At 41.1% G+C, this 20,853-nt stretch overlaps 1 protein-coding gene across 1 annotated transcript in view; it reads left to right on the plus strand.

Moving 5' to 3' along the window:
- Window positions 1–16,662, plus strand: part of LOC124794871 (gamma-soluble NSF attachment protein-like) — a 133,436-nt gene extending 116,774 nt beyond the window's left edge. The window contains exon 10 of the mRNA XM_047258551.1: window positions 15,000–16,662. The gene's annotated coding sequence lies outside the window, so the exon portion shown is untranslated. The remainder of the gene's footprint in view (window positions 1–14,999) is intronic.
- The last annotated feature ends 4,191 nt before the right edge of the window (window positions 16,663–20,853 follow it).

Here is a 20,853-nt window from a genome sequence, read left to right on the forward strand (position 1 = left end):
CCCCTCCTCTTCACCCTCTTCCCCCTCTTCCCCCTCCTAACCCCCCTCCTCTTCCCCCTCCTAACCCCCCTCCTCTTCCCCCCTCCTCTTCCCCCTCCTAACCCCCCTCCTCTTCCCCCTCCTCTTCCCCCTCCTAACCCCCCTCCTCTTCCCCCCTCCTCTTCCCCCTCCTAACCCCCCTCCTCTTCCCCCCTCCTCTTCCCCCTCCTAACCCCCCTCCTCTTCCCCCTCCTAACCCCCCTCCTCTTCCCCCTCCTAACCCCCCTCCTCTTCCCCCTCCTAACCCCCCTCCTCTTCCCCCTCCTAACCCCCCTCCTCTTCCCCCTCCTAACCCCCCTCCTCTTCCCCCTCCTAACCCCCCTCCTCTTCCCCCTCCTAACCCCCCTCCTCTTCCCCCTCCTCTTCCCCCTCCTCTTCCCCCTCCTCTTCCCCCTCCTCTTCCCCCTCCTAACCCCCCTCCTAACCCTCCTCCTCTTCACCCTCCTCCCCCTCCTCTTCACCCTCCTCCCCCCTCCCCCTCCTCTTCACCCTCCTCCCCCCTCCCCCCTCCTCTTCACCCTCCTCCCCCCTCCCCCCTCCTCTTCACCCTCCTCCCCCTCCCCCCTCCTCTTCACCCCCCTCCCCCCTCCTCTTCACCCTCCTCCCCCTCCCCCCTCCTCTTCACCCTCCTCCCCCTCCCCCCTCCTCTTCACCCTCCTCCCCCTCCCCCCTCCTCTTCACCCTCCTCCCCCTCCCCCCTCCTCTTCACCCTCCTCCCCCCTCCTCTTCACCCTCCTCCCCCCTCCTCTTCACCCTCCTCCCCCCTCCTCTTCACCCTCCTCCCCCTCCTCTTCACCCTCCTCCCCCTCCTCTTCACCCTCCTCCCCCCTCCTCTTCACCCTCCTCCCCCCTCCTCCCCCCTCCTCCCCCCTACTCCCCCCTCCTCCCCCTCCTCCCCCCTCTTCTTCACCCTCTTCCCCCCTCCTCTTCACCCTCTTCCCTTCCCCCCTCTTCCCTTCCCCCCTCTTCCCTTCCCCCCTCTTCCCTTCCCCCCTCTTCCCTTCCCCCCTCTTCCCTTCCCCCCTCTTCCCTTCCCCCCCTCTTCCCTTCCCCCCCTCTTCCCTTCCCCCCCTCTTCCCTTCCCCCCTCTTCCCCATCTTCACCCTCTTCCCTTCCCTCCTCTTCCCTTCCCCCCTCTTCCCCATCTTCACCCTCTTCCCCATCTTCCCCCTCTTCCCTTCCCCCTCTTCCCTTCCCCCTCTTCCCTTCCCCCTCTTCCCTTCCCCCTCTTCCCTTCACCCTCTTCCCTTCACCCTCTTCCCTTCACCCTCTTCCCCCTCTTCCCCCTCTTCCCCCTCTTCCCCCTCTTCCCCCTCTTCCCCCCTCTTCCCCCTCTTCCCCCTCTTCCCCCCTCTTCCCCCCTCTTCCCCCCTCTTCCCCCCTCTTCCCCCCTCTTTCCCCCTCTTTCCCCCTTTTTTTACCCCCTCTTTCCCTTCAACCCTCTTCCCTCTCTTTCCCTTCAACCCTCTTCCCTTCAACCCTCTTCCCGTCCCCCCTTCACCGACTCCCGCCACCCTCTCCCGCCCCCATGTTTCTTTCTTTGCCCCCCTCTTTCCCTCTCCCACCCCTCTTTCCCTCTCCCACCCCCTCTTTCCCTCTCCCACCTCCTCTTTCCCTCTCCCACCCCCCTCTTTCTCTCCTCTATCCACCAAAGCCCTTTCACTTTCTTGATAGTCACCAACTCGGTAGCCAGCCAGTGTGTTGGGGATTTTATGTGCTCATCTGGCTTAGCCCCCTGATACCAGAGGGATGACTTTGGTGTGAATGCTGTGTGCTAGCGTAGAAGTGGTTAGCCATCTTTTTGGGCCATTGGTACTCCCGGCAACAACCGTCCTGCCAGGCGGACATTGCTGTGGCTGGGTGGTGCCCACGAGGTGAGCCCCTGTTCGGAGTGGGTTGTACCAGGGTGGATGTTTGGCGCGTGGAATGTGTTAAACACTCTGGTCGCTCTACTATGGCCACGTCTCTTCCTTGACATAGTTCTGTCTCAGTTCCTGTTTCTGGCTTTCCAGCCTTACCCTCCTTGGATATACCCTGGGAGGAGGGCCAGACATGCCGCCTTGGGCAAAACCCTTTCCATGGTTCTTGGTCTGTAACAGGACCAACAGGACGACTTTTACTGTCATCAAAATTGTTTTCTTTGTGTAACATACCGAGGACAATTTCAGTGAAGTTGAACTATTAAGCACGATGAGATCTGGCTCTCTCCTTCTAAAGACAACTTCTGCCAGTCAGCCAGCTTCCCTCTGTGCATGCAACCACTTAGGAGACAACACCTTGGTTATCGCTCCTCACAAGTCACTCTGTATGACACAGGAGGTAATTTTCCATAGGAATCTTCTCCTTGAGTTCGATGATGAACTTAATGCTAATCTGGAATGACATGGCGTTCATTTCATCTAGCGTGTCTAGAAAGGCCCTAACAGCCATCATGTAGACACAGGCACTTTCATCGTGGCATTTGAGGGGGATACCCTGCCAGAGGAGGTCAAGGTAATGCTTCCATTGCCTCAAGTTCGGGCACATATCCTTGCAATGCGATGCCAATCCCATCTGTTGTGACTGGTGGCCATCCTCTTCGTGTGGGGAACCCTTGCACCCCACTGCCTAACTGTGTAAACTGCTCTGGTTGCCATTCTCCCCACTAACTGGAAGTCCAGTGTACGTGAAGGAAAAATATATTCACGAAATAAAGACTCTTGACCGTCTCAGCTACTTTGAGGCCCAGAAGAAATGTGACAGACTTCACACTGTAAATCTCTCCCCCTACCTATGCCTCAGTTATTCCTTCCCGTCCTCATCCATCCCCCTTATCCCCGTCCTGCTGTCCTTCTCTTTCCTCAGTCTCAGTGGCTCCCACCCCTTCCCATTCAGGAACTCCTCCTCCTCCTCCTCCTCCTCCTCCTCACCACCACCAGGGAAAACGTCATCTTCTCTGGTTCCTGTTGGGGTGGGGGTCTGTCTTGGAACATCCCTCCCTGGCGTTCTCAGGACAGGAAGCTTGCACCCTTGGGTTGGAGGAGGGATACACATTCTGAGGGCCCCAAATCCACTTGCTTTCTGTCTGATCCTGACATCACTGCCACCTATTCCCTTACTGATAACACCTCTTCCTTCCTCTGAGGTAGAAGGAGAAGCAGTGCAAGTCAAAGGACGAGGCTTCCTCATCTTCCCAGAGGGCTTCGCCCTCCATGTCCTCCTGAATTGGACCCAATTTTTATGGATGTCACCACTTCCTCATTGGTGACGACCACCGACCAAGTGATGTGATCTCCCCTCGGCTTCTTTGTCTCACCTGGACCCTCACCACATGATAATCCAGTAGAACTGCAATGGATATTGCTCCACCTCCCAGAAATACAACATGTTGTTTCCTCTTATTCTTCAGTCTGTCTTGCTCTTCAAGAAACTTACTTTCGTGATGACCACTCTCTAATGTTTCATGTTATTGGGCATTCGGTTGGAACCATGCAGGCCCTGGGATAGCACCTGTAGGGGTCTGCACTTTAGTTTGCTCCAATTTCATTAGTGACTGGATCCCCCTTCATAGCAATGTGGAAGCGATGGTGGCTAGAGTGCAGATGGCTCTGGAAATCACCATTTGCAATGTTTATCTCCCTGCAGGTAGGCCACTTCCTAATGTTGAACTGTCTACCTTAACACAGCATCTCCTGCTCCTGTATTTCGTCCAGGGACTTCAGTGCACACCACCCCATGTGGGGGAGTGCCACTTCATCGGGTAGGGGTCCCCTACTTGACCAACTTACTGCAGACATTGATTTGTCTCCTCAATGACGGTCCTGCTACCCACTTCAGTGCTACTCATAGTACCTTTACTGCTATCGATCTCACAGTCTCCTCTCCTGCTCTCGTGGCTTGCCTACATTGGTCACCTTGTAATGATAATTAATTGATGCGCTCGTGCAGTACATCTGTCACTATTCTTCATGCTGCTGGCACTGCTGTCACCCTATCCACAGGTCTCCCCCATCATCAACCAGTACCGTGGTGGACGAAGGATGTAGCAGTTGCTTTTCAGGACTGCCGACAGACGCTGCAGTCATTTAAACACCACCCTTCACAGACCAACTTTCTCACTTTTAAGCATCTTCTTGCTAAGGCTCGTTACCTTATTAAGAGGTGTAAAAAGGGATGCTGGGAGTGCTATGTTCCCTCCCTGGGGATGTATAGTTCTTCATCGCAGGTTTGGTCCAAGCTCTGTAGCCATCTGGACTGCCAGCGACAGTCAACCGCCCTGGCACTTATTCTCCAAAGTGCTCTGTCTGCTGATGATCCATTGGTCCTTGCAGAACACCTCGTGTCACGCTTTGCGACAGCATCAATGTCCTATTCCTATCCTGCCCATTTCTAAATAGCTTTCGTTGTACTTACGCTTCTTGGTTATTCCACTTCCACAGGATATTGCAACCAGTGGAGGACTTACAGCGTTTTCACATGATAAATCCAGCTGTGGAGCTTCTTGTGATTGTTCTTCCTTTGGTCGTCCTCCCTCCTCGTTCATTTCAACTGGAAACTTCCCTTGTTGTGAAGGCGATGGAGAAACTGAACCCTTCTTCAGTGATCCTGACTTCAGCCACCAATACGTGTTGTTGTTGTTGTTGTTGTTGTTGTTGTGGTCTTCAGTCCTGAGACTGGTTTGATGCAGCTCTCCATGCTACTCTATCCTGTGCAAGCTTTTTCATCTCCCAGTACCTACTGCAACCTACATCCTTCTGAATCTGCTTAGTGTATTCATCTCTTGGTCTCCCTCTACGATTTTTACCCTCCACGCTGCCCTCCAATACTAAATTGGTGATCCCTTGATGCCTCAGAACATGTCCTACCAACCGATCCCTTCTTCTGGTCAAGTTGTGCCACAAACTTCTCTTCTCCCCAATCCTATTCAATACTTCCTCATTAGTTATGTGATCTACCCATCTAATCTTCAGCATTCTTCTGTAGCACCACATTTCGAAAGCTTCTATTCTCTTCTTGTCCAAACTATTTATCGTCCATGTTTCACTTCCATACATGGCTACACTCCATATGAATACTTTCAGAAATGACTTCCTGACACTTAAATCAATACTGGATGTTAACAAATTTCTCTTCTTCAGAAACGCTTTCCTTGCCATTGCCAGTCTACATTTTATATCCTCTCTACTTCGACCATCATCAGTTATTTTGCTCCCCAAATAGCAAAACTCCTTTACTACTTTAAGTGTCTCATTTCCTAATCTAATTCCCTCAGCATCACCCGACTTAATTAGACTACATTCCATTATCCTTGTTTTGCTTTTGTTGATGTTCATCTTATATCCTCCTTTCAAGACACTGTCCATTCCATTCAACTGCTCTTCCAAGTCCTTTGCTGTCTCTGACAGAATTACAATGTCATCGGCGAACCTCAAAGTTTTTATTTCTTCTCCATGAATTTTAATACCTACTCCGAATTTTTCTTTTGTTTCCTTTACTGCTTGCTCAATATAGAGATTGAACAACATCGGGGAGAGGCTACAACCCTGTCTTACTCCCTTCCCAACCACTGCTTCCCTTTCATGTCCCTCGACACTTATAACTGCCATCTGGTTTCTGTACAAATTGTAAATAGCCTTTCGCTCCCTGTATTTTACCCCTGCCACCTTTAGAATTTGAAAGAGAGTATTCCAGTCAACATTGTCAAAAGCTTTCTCTAAGTCTACAAATGCTAGAAACGTAGGTTTGCCTTTCCTTAATCTTTCTTCTAAGATAAGTCGTAAGGTCAGTATTGCCTCACGTGTTCCAGTGTTTCTACGGAATCCAAACTGATCTTCCCCGAGGTTGGCTTCTACTAGTTTTTCCATTCGTCTGTAAAGAATTCGTGTTAGTATTTTGCAGCTGTGACTTATTAAGCTGATAGTTCGGTAATTTTCACATCTGTCAACACCTGCTTTCTTTGGGATTGGAATTATTATATTCTTCTTGAAGTCTGAGGGTATTTCGCCTGTCTCATACATCTTCCTCACCAGATGGTAGAGTTTTGTCAGGACTGGCTCTCCCACGGCCGTCAGTAGTTCCAATGGAATATTGTCTACTCCGGGGGCTTTGTTTCGACTCAGGTCTTTCAGTGCTCTGTCAAACTCTTCACGCAGTATCATATCTCCCATTTCATCTTCATCTACATCCTCTTCCATTTCCATAATATTGTCCTCAAGTACATCGCCCTTGTATAGACCCTCTATATACTCCTTCCACCTTTCTGCTTTCCCTTCTTTGCTTAGAACTGGGTTTCCATCAGATCTCTTGATATTCATACAAGTCGTTCTCTTATCTCCAAAGGTTTCTTTAATTTTCCTGTAGGCGGTATCTATCTTACCCCTAGTGAGATAGGCCTCTACATCCTTACATTTGTCCTCTAGCCATCCCTGCTTAGCCATTTTGCACTTCCTGTCGATCTCATTTTTGAGACGTTTGTATTCCTTTTTGCCTGTTTCACTTACTGCATTTTTATATTTTCTCCTTTCATAAATTAAATTCAATATTTCTTCTGTTACCCAAGGATTTCTACTAGCCCTCATCTTTTTACCTACTTGATCCTCTGCTGCCTTCACTACTTCATCCCTCAAAGCTACCCATTCTTCTTCTACTGTATTTATTTCCCCCATTCCTGTCAATTGCTCCCTTATGCTCTCCCTGAATCTCTGTACAACCTCTGGTTCTTTTAGTTTATCCAGGTCCCATCTCCTTAAATTCCCACCTTTTTGCAGTTTCTTCAGTTTTAATCTACAGGTCATAACCAATAGATTGTGGTCAGAGTCCACATCTATACGTGTTAGAAGTAATAAACTGGTCAAAAATTTACTTATGAAATAGGTAGTGCACTGACAAAGCAAGTTTAACATTTAATGATGCCTGGGGCCGCATAGTTGCCAATGAGTGCTGTAATTGGTCGACGAAGCTCGCTCCGTGCATGCATAAAAGGTTTCAGCGCATCTAGCGCCGTGAGCCAGCGCACAAACGACCCCCGTATTGTTGCGAAACAGTCGATCAGAGAAGCCGCATTCTCCGGCACTAAACTGTGTATCCATTCTTACTTAGGAACCACAAAGGCTGAAGTAAAAGTACACGTGTTTTTCACACAAAAAAATAGTGATGTATTTGATTTTTACATTTTTATTCAATAATTTTACTCATTATTTTACACGATTTGTTGAAAGATGGCCGCGGACCCCCTAGAAAGAGCCGGCGGACCACACGTTGGGAAGCCCTGCACTGGGGGATTCTGCTTCTTCATATTCAACTGTGTGAGTTAGAGTGAAAGACAACATTACTAACTGCAGTAAATGTTTACTGGAAGATTGCATTAGAAAATCTGTATTAAAGTCACCAGCAATCAAAATTTCTTTGTTTCTTCCTGTTAAATAGCCCAAAAGAGCTTCTAGATGATTTATGAATAGATTATAATTTCCCACAGGTGCTCGGTAAATAGTTACTAATATATAGCATCTGTTATGGATCTCTACTTCTGTTGTACATGCTTCTAAGATGCTGCTCTACACAGAATTTATTAATGTCAATGTTCTTGAATTTATGGCAGTTTTTAGTAAATGTGGCAACTTCTCTTCCATCCATATTTACTCTGCAGAAGTAGGAAGCTAGCTTCAATCCTGAAATGTCAAACATATCTATACCAGTGGTCACTTGATGTTCAGAGAGGCAGATTATGTCAATTTAGTTGGATGAATTCATTTTATCAATACAAATGAGTAGTTCATCGACTTTATTTCTGAGTCCCGGAATGTTCTGGTGTAATAAAGATAACTGATACTGCATACTAATGGTATTATAACTACTTTGGCGAAGATGAACTGGCAGTTTCTGATTACTTTCTGTTAAACATTGTTTAAATGGAGGCTGTATGCTAAAATCTGACTCCTGTTCATCTGTTTTCTCAAACTGAGTGTGTCTTCCAATCTCTCTTAAAACTCGTCTTCTTTCCCCCTTTCCTATCCTAAAAAAAGGCATCCCTCTGACACCTGTGACCACTGGTATTTTACCACTTGTGGCAGTGTACCCCCTTAAGTATTCTGCAATCAACCTAGACAGTTTTCCCTTCCCTTTCCTATTGAGGTGAAGGCCATGCCTAGTGTAGCCCCTCCTATCGATAGCATCCACAGGAATCAAACCAATATGGGACCCTGTATCCGTCCTAAGCAGCCACTCCAACTCCAAGTTCACCCTCCCAACGGCAGAGTTCAAATGAGGCCAATCATGGTGTCTCAACACAGTCACAAATCCCGCACTCGTATGCTTTGTTGCTGATGCTATCTTCACCAGGTCACTCTCTATGGAATATTCAGAGTCCTTGTCAATGCTATTTCCCAGACCACCCACTATAACCACGGCATCCTCCTTTGTGAAATCCTTGCATAAAGAACCTACATCCTCTGTTACCTGACCCAGATCTGCACTAGGCTTGAAAAAGTTTGTGACCTGGTACTCTGGACCTAGATTTTCCTGCAGTAGTTGGCCAACACCTCTACCATGGGAGCTACCTAACAACAGAACTTTCTTTCTCCTCACAAATTTCCCTGTCTTTTTCAAGTCCTTGAAAGCTTATTGTGCCCTTTCCACAGCTTCAGCTACATGAGGCTCGTCCGATACTGACTGAGGCAACAGGTCAAATCTATTTTCAAGATTTATGACAAAGCTGTCTGATACTCTCCTTTGCGTGTTCCCCCTATTACCTGTTGCCACTTCCCACCTCTGTTCACCCTTCTCCCTCTTTAACCTCTCCAGATCCTCCCTTGCCTTGTTTAAGTCAGCTTGAAGAGCTGCAATTTTCCCTTCCTGTTCCAGTATTTTCCTATCTCTACTGCAGACCCTACAATACCACTGGTGAGCCTCATTTATGTCCCCATTTCCCACTCCACTACATTCACCCCAATGGAAGAAACTACAGCACCCATCACACCACACCCCGGAACTAACGATCCTATGGCATGTCACACTGGAAGGACGACGGTTCAATCCCGCGTCCGGCCATCCTGATTTAGGTTTTCCATGATTTCCCTAAATCACTCCAGGCAAATGCCGGGATGGTTTCTCTGAAAGGGCACGGCCGACTTCCTTCCCCATCCTTCCCTAATCTGATGAGACCGATGACCATGCTGTCTGGTCTCCTCCAAACCAACCAACCAACCAACCAACCATGTCACACACTTCTCACTCATGGTAAAAACAGAAATCATATAAACTGATTTAAGTACTGACTAAAACGTAAACAAAGGGCCCTATAAACTATTCAGGCAGATATAAATAAATTGAAAGAGTACTGAATAAAAAAACTTTTACATATAAGTTTAAGTCACTGTTTACTTCTAATACGCGCGCGTGAAATTAAGCCTAAAATCCATGCTATAGGCACGAGAAGGAAAATAAACTTCTTCCCTGTTTAATCTTCTTTAACACTTCACTAACACTTCCACTAATGTAACAACACCTATATTATATTTATACTAACTGGAAACGTTTGCCTATAAGTTTAATTCATTGCTTACTTACGATTCGCGTGCGTGAAATTAGGCCTAGGATTCGTGCTACAGGCGCGAGAAGAAAAATACGCTTCTTACCTCGTTTAATCTTACTTTATACTTCACTAACACTTTCATTAATTTATCAACACTTAGATTATATTTATAACAACTGTAAACATTTAAAAATATCTTAATAACAACGCTTTTTATAATTATTTATTGCAGCAAATACTCAGAGTCCCCGTCGGTGCAGTGTTGCCAACCAAGATACCTGCAACTTTACTTCTTTGATCCAATGATTTGCTTATCTTTCCAAGAAAGTTATTCACTTCATCCAGAAAGTTTTTTTCCTGGTTGAAATTCAAATTGGTTACATATAGTAATGTCATTCTACTTTCTGTAACACTTTTGATAGGACTGGAAGAATAGAAATAGGGTGATAGTTTCCATTGTATTCCCTTGACCCATTCTTGGATGGAGGTCTCATTTTGGCATATTTCAAAACATCGGAAAAGCATCCCTGTAATAAGTCTACACCTGACTCTGAACTCCAGTTATTTGGATGACTTGGAACTGGACCCAGTATGGACACTCTAGTATCTGGGTAACTGGAAGAATCATTAAAATGGATCATTTCTTTAAAAACTAAATTTGTGCATACATACTACTGTAATATTAATTTTATGACTGCAAAACAATGTCTTTCAAATTTTGTGCAGTACTGTACTTATAAACAGTGTTAGTTCTTGAATGTATCAGTCAGATTCAGTTGTTTTGTTGTCTTCAATCTTTTTCTTGCAGCCAGGTCTCGCATATGCTCACAGTGAGCAGCTGTGTATTGTGAAACTCAAGCTGCAGCTCCATCCATGTTAACACAGTATCAAGACATGCAAATTCCCCACCAGGTGGCAGTCCTGCATCTGGTGCAATGACAATGTCATCCTCCTGGCTATAAGTTTCTTCCCCTACACTTTGAATGATTTCATTATCACTGAGAATGTGGAATCCAGGGTCCAAAGAATTGTGAACAAGCCACTTGCCTATATCTTCTGCTCTGCAGTCGGAATGTCCAGGAATTTTCAGAAGGATTTTCGTATGTCCTCAAGTGATATTTCTTCCTCTTCCTTTTCACACTACTTCTTCTCATCTTTGTCTTTCCATACCTCATCTTTGACTGAAATCCCTTTCAATTTATTCCAATCTCTTTTTAATGTAGTTGTCTTCACCAAATTTCATGTTTCTACCACCGTGTAAGAGCAGTCTTTTAAATTCATTTTTTGTTGATGAGCTACAAAACCTTCATCATTTTCATGTTCTGTCAAAAGCTTTCAAAAAGTTGTCTTCTGTAATGTTTCTTCATAGCTTCGATAACTGTCTGGTCCATTGGCTGCTGCAAACTCGTTACATTCTTTGGCAGGAAGTGTGCTTTAAAGTGTCCATCTTTTCTACCAGGAAGGCGGCTTTCTGCAGGGGAACTGCCCAGAATTAACATCACTTTACTGCCTTCTTTCCCTGTTGCCTTTTGGTATATTTTACTTCAATTATAAAAATTTACTCCTACCATTCACAAAATAAAGTAGCAGTCATCCAGGTCTTTGGCTGATTCTTGTAAAAGATGGGAAGTTTCACATTTTTGAAAAACCAGGGCTTTCAGAGTTTGATATCAACAGAAGGGGTATTTTGTGGTTTCCCATAAAGTTAGCACAGTAACATGGCCGTAACCAACCATATGGCCAGGAGCACTAGTTTCAGTTTTAAACACTAAAGTTGTTTCAGGCTGTCTTCCAAATAAGGCCCATCTTATCTGCATTTAATAAAAATTCAAGGTCATTAGCTTCTGATTCAATTTTGAAATTTTCAGTAGCATTCTCTGCTGATTTTTGATCTGACGATACTTTTACACCATTTAACCCTTTCGTGGGCAAAATTATTGAGCAGTTTTTTTTTTATGAATGGAGAGCAGATAGTAGTTAACAGATATGTATATTTATCATACAAAATATCAAATTTGCTCCAACTGTGAAAGTGAGGTCACACAACAAGGTGGGAATTATTCTTCCCACTGCCCTTCCTTGGAGTTAAATGACAAAAACAACTTTTTCAATATATGTCATATTTATTTGAGAAATTTACTTCTCTTGTTACAATGATTGTTCACAATTACTTGCCATGAAATTTTCTGAAACATGGATCTATTCAAAGTGATATTTGACAATATGTACAAACACAGCGAGTGCTCTTTTCCGCAGCTTTGATACTACAATGACAGCACGTCCAGTAGGTTTCTCCTAAAATGGGTTGATGCTCCCCTACAGCCACATGATGAAAATCTTCAGGTACTTTACCCCTTTTTGCCAGAAAGACAGGTTTTTGTCCAAGCCTTTTTTTGGATGAGAAGCCAGCGCTCAATTATCTAGCTAGATGGATCCTGTATGTGAGCTGATTGTGCTGTCCACTTTCTCTTTTACTTATTTTCCACAAGATAAAACTGTTCACTGCAGCAACGTCCACCAGGAAATAAATTATTCTGTGCCACCATTTTACAGAATGTCTGCCAATAGCATACCTTTCTTTGTAATTGATCAAACTTATCGACACCACCCATTATTTTGTTGTATTCTGCCACAACTTCAGGACAAGAAATCTCTGTACTAGTACCATCCTTGTTTTTCCTTTTCACTGTGGCTGTTTCTCATGGGTCATGAACTGAGGACAGGAAAGTGACTGGACGGTTATCAATCCATTTTACTGCAGAAATGGCTCCTTTTATTTCAAACTGGAATTCTCCTCATTCCAATTTTATGTTTTCCTTCATAAATTTGGGTAAATCAAAAGTATGTACCTTATACTATAGCTTTGAGGAAAAAAATCACAAAATGTCATGCGAACAGCACTGAAAGGCTCCTCTACAGAGCAACACTTAGCTATGCAATGCCTCTGCGTGAAGGTACAGCAAAAACGGCGGGAAATTTCGATTGGAAGTAGTACCCTATACTGTTCACTAGGTGGTAGCACAGTACAGAGGTGGGAACTGTGAATCCCATGGGACTAGGAGCGAGTTCATTGTAGTGGGAAGCATGTTTCCCACGGCTCACGAAAGGGTTAAGTGCAACTCACGACACTGTGCCTTGCCTTGAAATTCCGTGTTGCTCACTTTAAATGAAGACAAACTGTCAATTTTCTCAGCTAAAAGTTTGCCTTTTTGCAAATAATTGGCCCTGAAAGAGTGTTTCTTAATGCTGGCTGCTGCAAAAACCTCTTCAATATGACCTGTTTGTTTTTTGCTTATTTTCACAACTTTTCTCAACAAATGCCCATCTTCATTCACATGGACAGACGCAAAATTTAAAATTGATGGCTTTTTTTCTGAAATTGTTGATGCTCTCACACCAAACATCTCAGCTAACTGCTTACCACTCACCGTCTTTGTAGCCATACAGAACAAACTTCTTTTACTTCAAAGTGATCCAGACAATTGGTGATCCGGATAGTTGGTGTTTCAAAAATTGGAGTTCTACTGTATTTAACCAACTCAAGAATAGAGATGTGAAAAACAACATGAATGATATAGAAATGCAGAGTGGGTGTTTGAGAAGAAAGGAAGTGACAAAGAATAACCACCACTATTTTGGTTGGAAGTAGTGCAAGGTTTGAAAACTGTGAGCAGAGAAAATCTAGTGGGGCTGCTGAATCAAATACAGATCAAATACAGATATATCAAGGTGGCTTGAACATATGGAATCTATTGACTGTACCGTACGTTACATGTAATTGGGAGAGAGAACAAGATTCCTGATGACGGGATGAAATGTGTATTTAGACCACTATTCAAAAAAGGTAATAGGTAACTTACAGAGATGTAACATTGCTTTCACATGGATTAATATGTTTGGAGAACATAGAAAAGGGGATTCAAGGTATAATTCAACTGCTCCTGGAAGAAGAAATGTATGAGTTAAGGAAAAACAGGGTACAACTGATCTGATCTTCACAAGATGAATACTACTTGGAAAATGTATCGAAAAGGATAAAAGCATCACACTTGACTTCCTAGACGTAGAAGAAACATATGACAGAGTATGAATGTCCAAATTTGCAACACCTTGAGAGAAGTGTACCCAAGACACTGACTGAGAAGGTGAAGATGCTCAATAGATGATGATAGCTGTGTTTGGGAAGATCGGTTGACCAAAGACAACCATATGTTTATTGCATTTGTAGATTCAGAGAGAGCTTTTGACAATTTGACTGGAATATTCTCTGTGAAAGTATGAAGATAGCAGGAATAAAACATGGGAAACATAAGGTTTCCATGACTTATACAGAAACCAGACTGCAATAATGGGAGATGAAAAAGATGAAAGATAAGCCATAGTTGGAAAGAATAACACAGTGTTGTAGCCTATCCCAGATGTTGTTTAATCTGTGCACTGAGTTAGCTATGAAGGAAAAAGAGGAGAAATTTGGAAAGGGAATTGAAGTTTATGGACAAGAAATTAAAACCTTGAGGTCTATCAGTGACATAGTAATTCTGTCAGACAGTGGAGAATTTGGAAGAGCAATTGAAGGCAGTAAATAGTGTCTTGAAAAGAGGTTATAAAATGAACAACAACAAAAGTAAAACAAGGATAATGGCATGTAATTAAATTAAATCAGCTGAATAGGAAATGAGACACTGAAAATAAAGGAGTTTTGTTATTTGGGCAGTAAAATAACTCACAGTGCCTGAAGTTGAGGGTATTAAATGCAGACTAGCAATATCAAGGAAAGAATTTCTAAAAAAAAGTTGTTATTTACTATGGATTTAAGTACTAGGAAGTATTTTCTTTCCTGAAGGTATTTTTCTGGAGTGTAGCCTTATGTGGAAGTGAAGCATGGGTGTTTAATAGTTCAGACAAAAAGAGAATAGAAGCTTTTGAAATGTGGTGCTATAGGAGAATTCTGAAGATGGAAGAGTCAACTAATGAGGTTCCGAATTAAATTAAAGAGAAGAGAAATGAATGGCATAACTTGGGTAAAAGGAATGATTGGTTCGTAGAACATATTGTGATCATGAAAGAATAATCAATTTTGTTATGGAAGTAAGTGAGGGGTAAAAATTGTAGAGGGAGACCAACACCTGACTACAATAAGCAACCTCAAATGCATGTGTATTGCAGAAGCTATGCAAGGACTAAGAGACTTGTCAAGCCTGCTGAAGTTTAAAATGTAACATTACTTACTGTTATCATACAGAAGCAATAAAAAATAATTTTAGTGTAATAAAAGATTTCTAGTATCTGAGTAATGAATGTTCCATAGCTCTAAAAATATTTTATCTTGTAATTTATCAGTTAATAAATTACAAACATATTGAGACCCTAATCCTGATACCAGCACTGTGTTCATCTGTGAATGTAACATAGTTAATTTGTGAAATTATTAATTGCAGCTTTCTTTGTTCAGTTTCAGATGCAAGACTGACGAAGTCCATGCAGAATACTGCTGTTTGGCAGAGAGAACATATTTGCATTTATTCATATTGTGCAGAAAGTGGAAGAGATGAGTTAAGGAAAAAAAGAGGATAAAATAGTAACAGTGACTTATGATGCCAGAATCTTCCTGGTGTTTAAGAACATAGTGTAAATGGTCTTAAAATGTGCAATGACTGAAAATAATGTTAAAGTAATATATAAATTGTTTTCAATTATATTTGCTGATTGAATAAAGTGAAGGACTGCTGAAGTGTTAATCAGTGCATTTTTAATTATAGAATGATTTACTTTGTAAATAATTCTTACATTATTTTAAATGCAGGTTGCTATTATTAGCAAATAAATTTTAGGTTTAATAGAATTCAGAAGAAATTTTAAAAAACTGACATAATAACAATATTGCTATGGTGCTTCAGTTTGTTCTTATGAATTGTTCATTTTTTAGAAGTAATATTTTTTCTACTCAGATTTTCCAAGAAGTGCTGACATGCCAAAGATAGTAGCAGATTATTTGATAAGGTCAATTTTTTTATCTGTGAGTTGGGATTGAGTTAAATTTCTTCAGCAGTCCACATCAAGGAGTTGTGAGCTTCAGTAATGATTCTATCAGATATATATAATCTCAGATGTATTGGTCACATTTTTTACCTTCCTTCTCTGTATGTGGAAATCATTTACTCAAATGTGTAACTGAACATATAGGCAATACTCAAAAACTTCACTTGACTCTTTGTGTGAAAAGAGTAGTTAATTAATGGTTTTAGATTGTCTGTAGCAAGAAGTTTTGACATCTCTGTCCTCACAAAAAGCTTCTTGTTCTCCTATTTTAACAGTCTTATGGGAAAAAACTTTCCTATTAGGTGTTAAGGAAGCATGAGTGTTTTTGTTAGACTTTTTTCTCTGTGACTGGGAGTTATGAGAAGTTTGCTTGCACATTAAAAAATTACTGAAGCTATTTATTACCTGTTCAAAAGCATTCCACATTATCTATTAATGCCTTAATGGCTAATTTTCTTTGAACAGTGCAGTTCCATTTTATCAGCCTTTAAATTTAGACTTTTAAATGATAAATATTTTCTTGTCCATATCTTTGTTCTACAAAGAGAAAGTAAACCTGCAGTGGAAATACACTCTCTGAGTATCTCATAAATTTACTCAAAAGCACAGTTAACTGCAACTTTACTTCTGCAAAATAAAATGTTGCTTATGTAAAACTTTTAGCTCTTAACTAGAGCATCATTATAATAGCTAAGTGTTTTGTCAACCTTCAGTATACTAATATGTATGCTATGTCCAAAATACAGCGTCAGCACATTTTGGAATAGTGATAAGGCAGACATTTTGAAAGGCAGTCACCACGAAAACTTGGATTATGTATTATTTGCTGTTGCATCTTTTCTTTTTCTCTTGTAAATAAGGAAGGGTAATCAAATCCCTTCAGCTCGGCAGTGCATTACTGCTGCTTGTTTGTATGATTTCTGATTGTGAGAAATGGAGCATTTTACAGATGCTACGTTTGAAAGAGGCCCATGTTAATTATTATAATACATTGTTATATGTTGTAAATTGTTGCTATTTACTTATTGTAACAGTGGAAAACTTATATGTACATTATTACATGCATTATAAAATAATATGTGGCATTTTCATTTGAGTTCCTGTAATCCCCTGAAAACATTTCACATTTGCACAAATCTGTATTGTACAATACATATCTCTTGAGCTTTACCATATCAACTATATTACACTTAAAAATAGAAATTATTTTTGTTTTTTGTAACTATTGGCCTGTTTTGATACAGGGAAATTTTAAGGTTTGGTAGAAGAAGACTACATTTGTTCCAGAGACAGTTTGGCTCGTGAGTATACATTCTGGGTGTTCCCAAATTTTTAGATTCAGTAAAATATGAGAGTGTGAAATAGCGTCTGCTGTGTAATAGTTTATACAACTACAGTCACTTCCAATAACAACTACAACAGGAATAATAATAATAACAATAATAATAATAATAATAATAATAATAATAATAAACCCCGTGGAGGCTCGGGAAAAGAATAGGCCTTCAGTATGTTCTGCCAGTCATAAAAGGCGATGAAAAGAACAAACCAGTAATAGGGCTAACCCCCCTTGTAGTGTGATTAGTTGGTTCAGGACAGAACTAATGAAGCCTCGGACAAGCGCTGTCATGGTTGGGGACGACGCTTGAACCCTATGCCCATCCACAATGGTAACGACACTGCTAGCCACATGGAAAATGATTTAAATCCAAATAGAGGTGTTTTGCAGGACATGCTTCCTGCAACCACTCTAGAAGGAAAACAAAGACAGAGGATGAGATGGTCAGATGAAGCTAACCGACACCTCATGTTCTGTTATTACCAAGCAACAAACTTAGGAACCAACACAACTGGATGCAGATCACAAGTATACACAACATTTATTACCAGATACCCAGAATTAAAATTTTTAACAGAACAATAACTAGCTGATCAGATCCGTGTAATAATCAGAAATAACAGTATACCCCAGCCAGAATTAGAAAACATCAAACAACAAGTACAACAAATACTGGAGCAAAATAATGAGCAATCAGAAGAAGAAGAAGAAGAAGAAGAAAATACAGTAATGGACTCAAACATCCCAGAGCAAACAAACAAAGAACAACACGCATCAATTAAACAATCAGAGGAAAACGAAATCTTAAGACAGCCACCAGAACAAGCACAAATAGAACGTGAAGTGACACACATGTTAGATATAGAAGAAAAATTTCAGTTGACATATATAGAATACAAAGACACAAATACAGATATTAGACCATTCTTGCATAGACCACCAAATAACCGACAAGTCGAAACAACAATAACAACTATAAACACAATCATACACAACAAAATAAATGAAAACACAACTATGGAAGAGTTACAACTACTGGTTTATGTAGGAGCACTCACTACACTAAATATACACACTAGGCAGAGATCAGAACCAACCAACACACAGAAGAAACCCACAAAACCAGCATGGCAACACAGGCTACAGATCAGAATAGAAAAACTGAGAAAGGACATCGGACAGCTAACACAATTTATAAGAAATGAAATATCAGATAAAAAACGAAAAAGGTTAGGTAAAATCTCACAAGAAGCGATAGAGCAATTAGATGAAAAGAAGCAGAAATTACAACCATTGGCCAAACGACTTAAGAGATACAAAAAAAGTGAAAATAGAAGGAAACAAAACCAAACATCCAACACAAACCAAAAGAAATTTTACCAGACAATAGATAACACACACATTAAAACAGACAATCCACCAAACATAACAGACATGGAACACTTCTGGAGCAACATATGGTCAAACCCGGTACAACATAACAGACATGCACGGTGGATACAAGCAGAAACAGACTCATACAAGATGATACCACAAATGCCTGAAGTGATAATTTTGCAACATGAAGTCACCCGAGGAATTAATTCAACGCACAGTTGGAAAGCCCCTGGAAAAGATAAAATAGCAAATTTCTGGCTAAAGAAGTTCACCTCAACACATTCACATCTAACTAAATTATTTAACAATTACACTGCAGACCCATACACAGTCCACGATACACTTACACAAGGAATAACTTATCTGAAACCTAAAGATCAAGCAGACACAGCAAACCCAGCAAAATATTGCCCCATAACATGCCTACCAACAATATACAAAATATTAACTTCGGTCATTACACAGAAATTAATGACACATACAACACAGAACAAAATTATAAATGAAGAACAAAAAGGCTGCTGCAAAGGAGCACGAGGCTGTAAAGAGCAACTGATAATAGATACAGAGGTGACATATCAAGCTAAAACTAAACAACGGTCGCTGCACTACGCATACATTGATTACCAAAAAGTTTTTGATAGTGTACCCCACTCATGGTTACTACAGATATTGGAAATATACAAAGTAGATCCTAAATTAATACAGTTACTAAACATAGTAATGAAAAATTGGAAAACCACACTTAATATCCAAACAAATTCAAATAATATCACATCACAGCCAATACAGATTAAGCATGGAATATACCAAGGAGACTCATTAAGTCCTTTCCGGTTCTGCCTTGCTCTGAACCCACTATCCAACATACTAAATAATACAAATTATGGATATAATATTACTGGAACATACCCACACAAAATAACACATTTGCTATACATGGATGATCTAAAACTACTGCCAGCAACAAATTAACTCAACCAATTACTAAAGATAACAGAAGTATTCAGCAATGATATAAATATGGCTTTTGGAACAGACAAATGTAAGGAAAATAGCATAATCAAGGGAAAACACACTAAACAAGAAGATTACATATTGGATAACCACAGCGACTGCATAGAAGCGATGGAGAAAACAGACGCCTATAAATATCTAGGACACAGACATAAAATAGGAATAGATAACACAAATATTAAAGAAGAACTAAAAGAGAAATATAGACAAAGACTAACAAAAATACCAAAAACAGAAGTGACAGCAAGAAACAAGACAAAAGCTATAAATACTTATGCTATACCAATATTGACCTACTCGTTTGGGGTAGTGAAATGGAGTAACACAGACCTACAAGCACTCAATACACATACGTGATCACAATGCCACAAATATAGAATACATCACATACATTCAGCAACAGAAAGATTCACATTAAGCAGAAAGGAAAGAGGAAGGGGATTTATCAACATAAAAACATTATGGACAGGTAGACAATTTAAGAAAATTCTTTATAGAACGAGCAGAAACTAGCAAAATACGCAAAGCAATCACTCATATAAATACATCACCTACACCATTGCAATTTCATAACCACTTCTACAACCCTTTAGATCACATAACATCAACAGATACGAAGAAAGTTAATTGGAAAAAGAAAACACTACATGGCAAGCACCCGTATCATCTAACACAGCCACACATCGATCAAGACGCATCCAACACATGGCTAAGAAAAGGCAATATATACAGTGAGATGGAATGATTCATGATTGCAATACAGGATCAAACAATAAACACCAGATATTACAGCAAGCATACTATTAAAGATTCCAATACCACAACAGATAATGCCGACTTTGCAAACAACAAATAGAAACAGTAGATCACATCACAAGTGGATGTACAATACTAGCAAATACAGAATACCCCAGAAGACATGACAATGTAGCAAAAATAATACATCAACAACTTGCCATACAACATAAACTAATAAAACAACACGTTCCACATACAAGTGTGCACCACAAAATATACTGGAGAATGATGAATACAAATTATACTGGAACAGAACCATTATAACAGATAACACAACACCACATAACAAACCTGACATCATACTCACCAAAAGAAGAAATTAACACAACTAATCGAAATATCCATACCCAATACAACAAATATACAGAAGAAAACAGGAGAAAAATTGAAAAATACATCCAACTGGCTGAGGAAGTCAAGGACATGTGGCATCAGGATAAAGTTGACATTATACCAATTATACCATCAACTACAGGAGTCATACCACACAATATCCACCAGTACATCAACGCAATACAGCTACAACCAAACTTAGATATACAACTACAGAAATCTGTAATTATTGATACATGTTCAATTACACGAAAGTTCCTAAATGCAATGTAACATATACCGTGCAGTTAAAAGGAAGTCACGCTTGATCAAGGTCTGCATCACTTTCCATTTTTAACTAGACATAACGTTTGAGAAAGGAAAGAATAATAATAATAATGTGCATAACTTATCTGACACAAAA

This window comes from Schistocerca piceifrons, chromosome 4 (assembly GCF_021461385.2).
Source record: "Schistocerca piceifrons isolate TAMUIC-IGC-003096 chromosome 4, iqSchPice1.1, whole genome shotgun sequence".
Taxonomy (NCBI): domain Eukaryota; kingdom Metazoa; phylum Arthropoda; class Insecta; order Orthoptera; family Acrididae; genus Schistocerca; species Schistocerca piceifrons.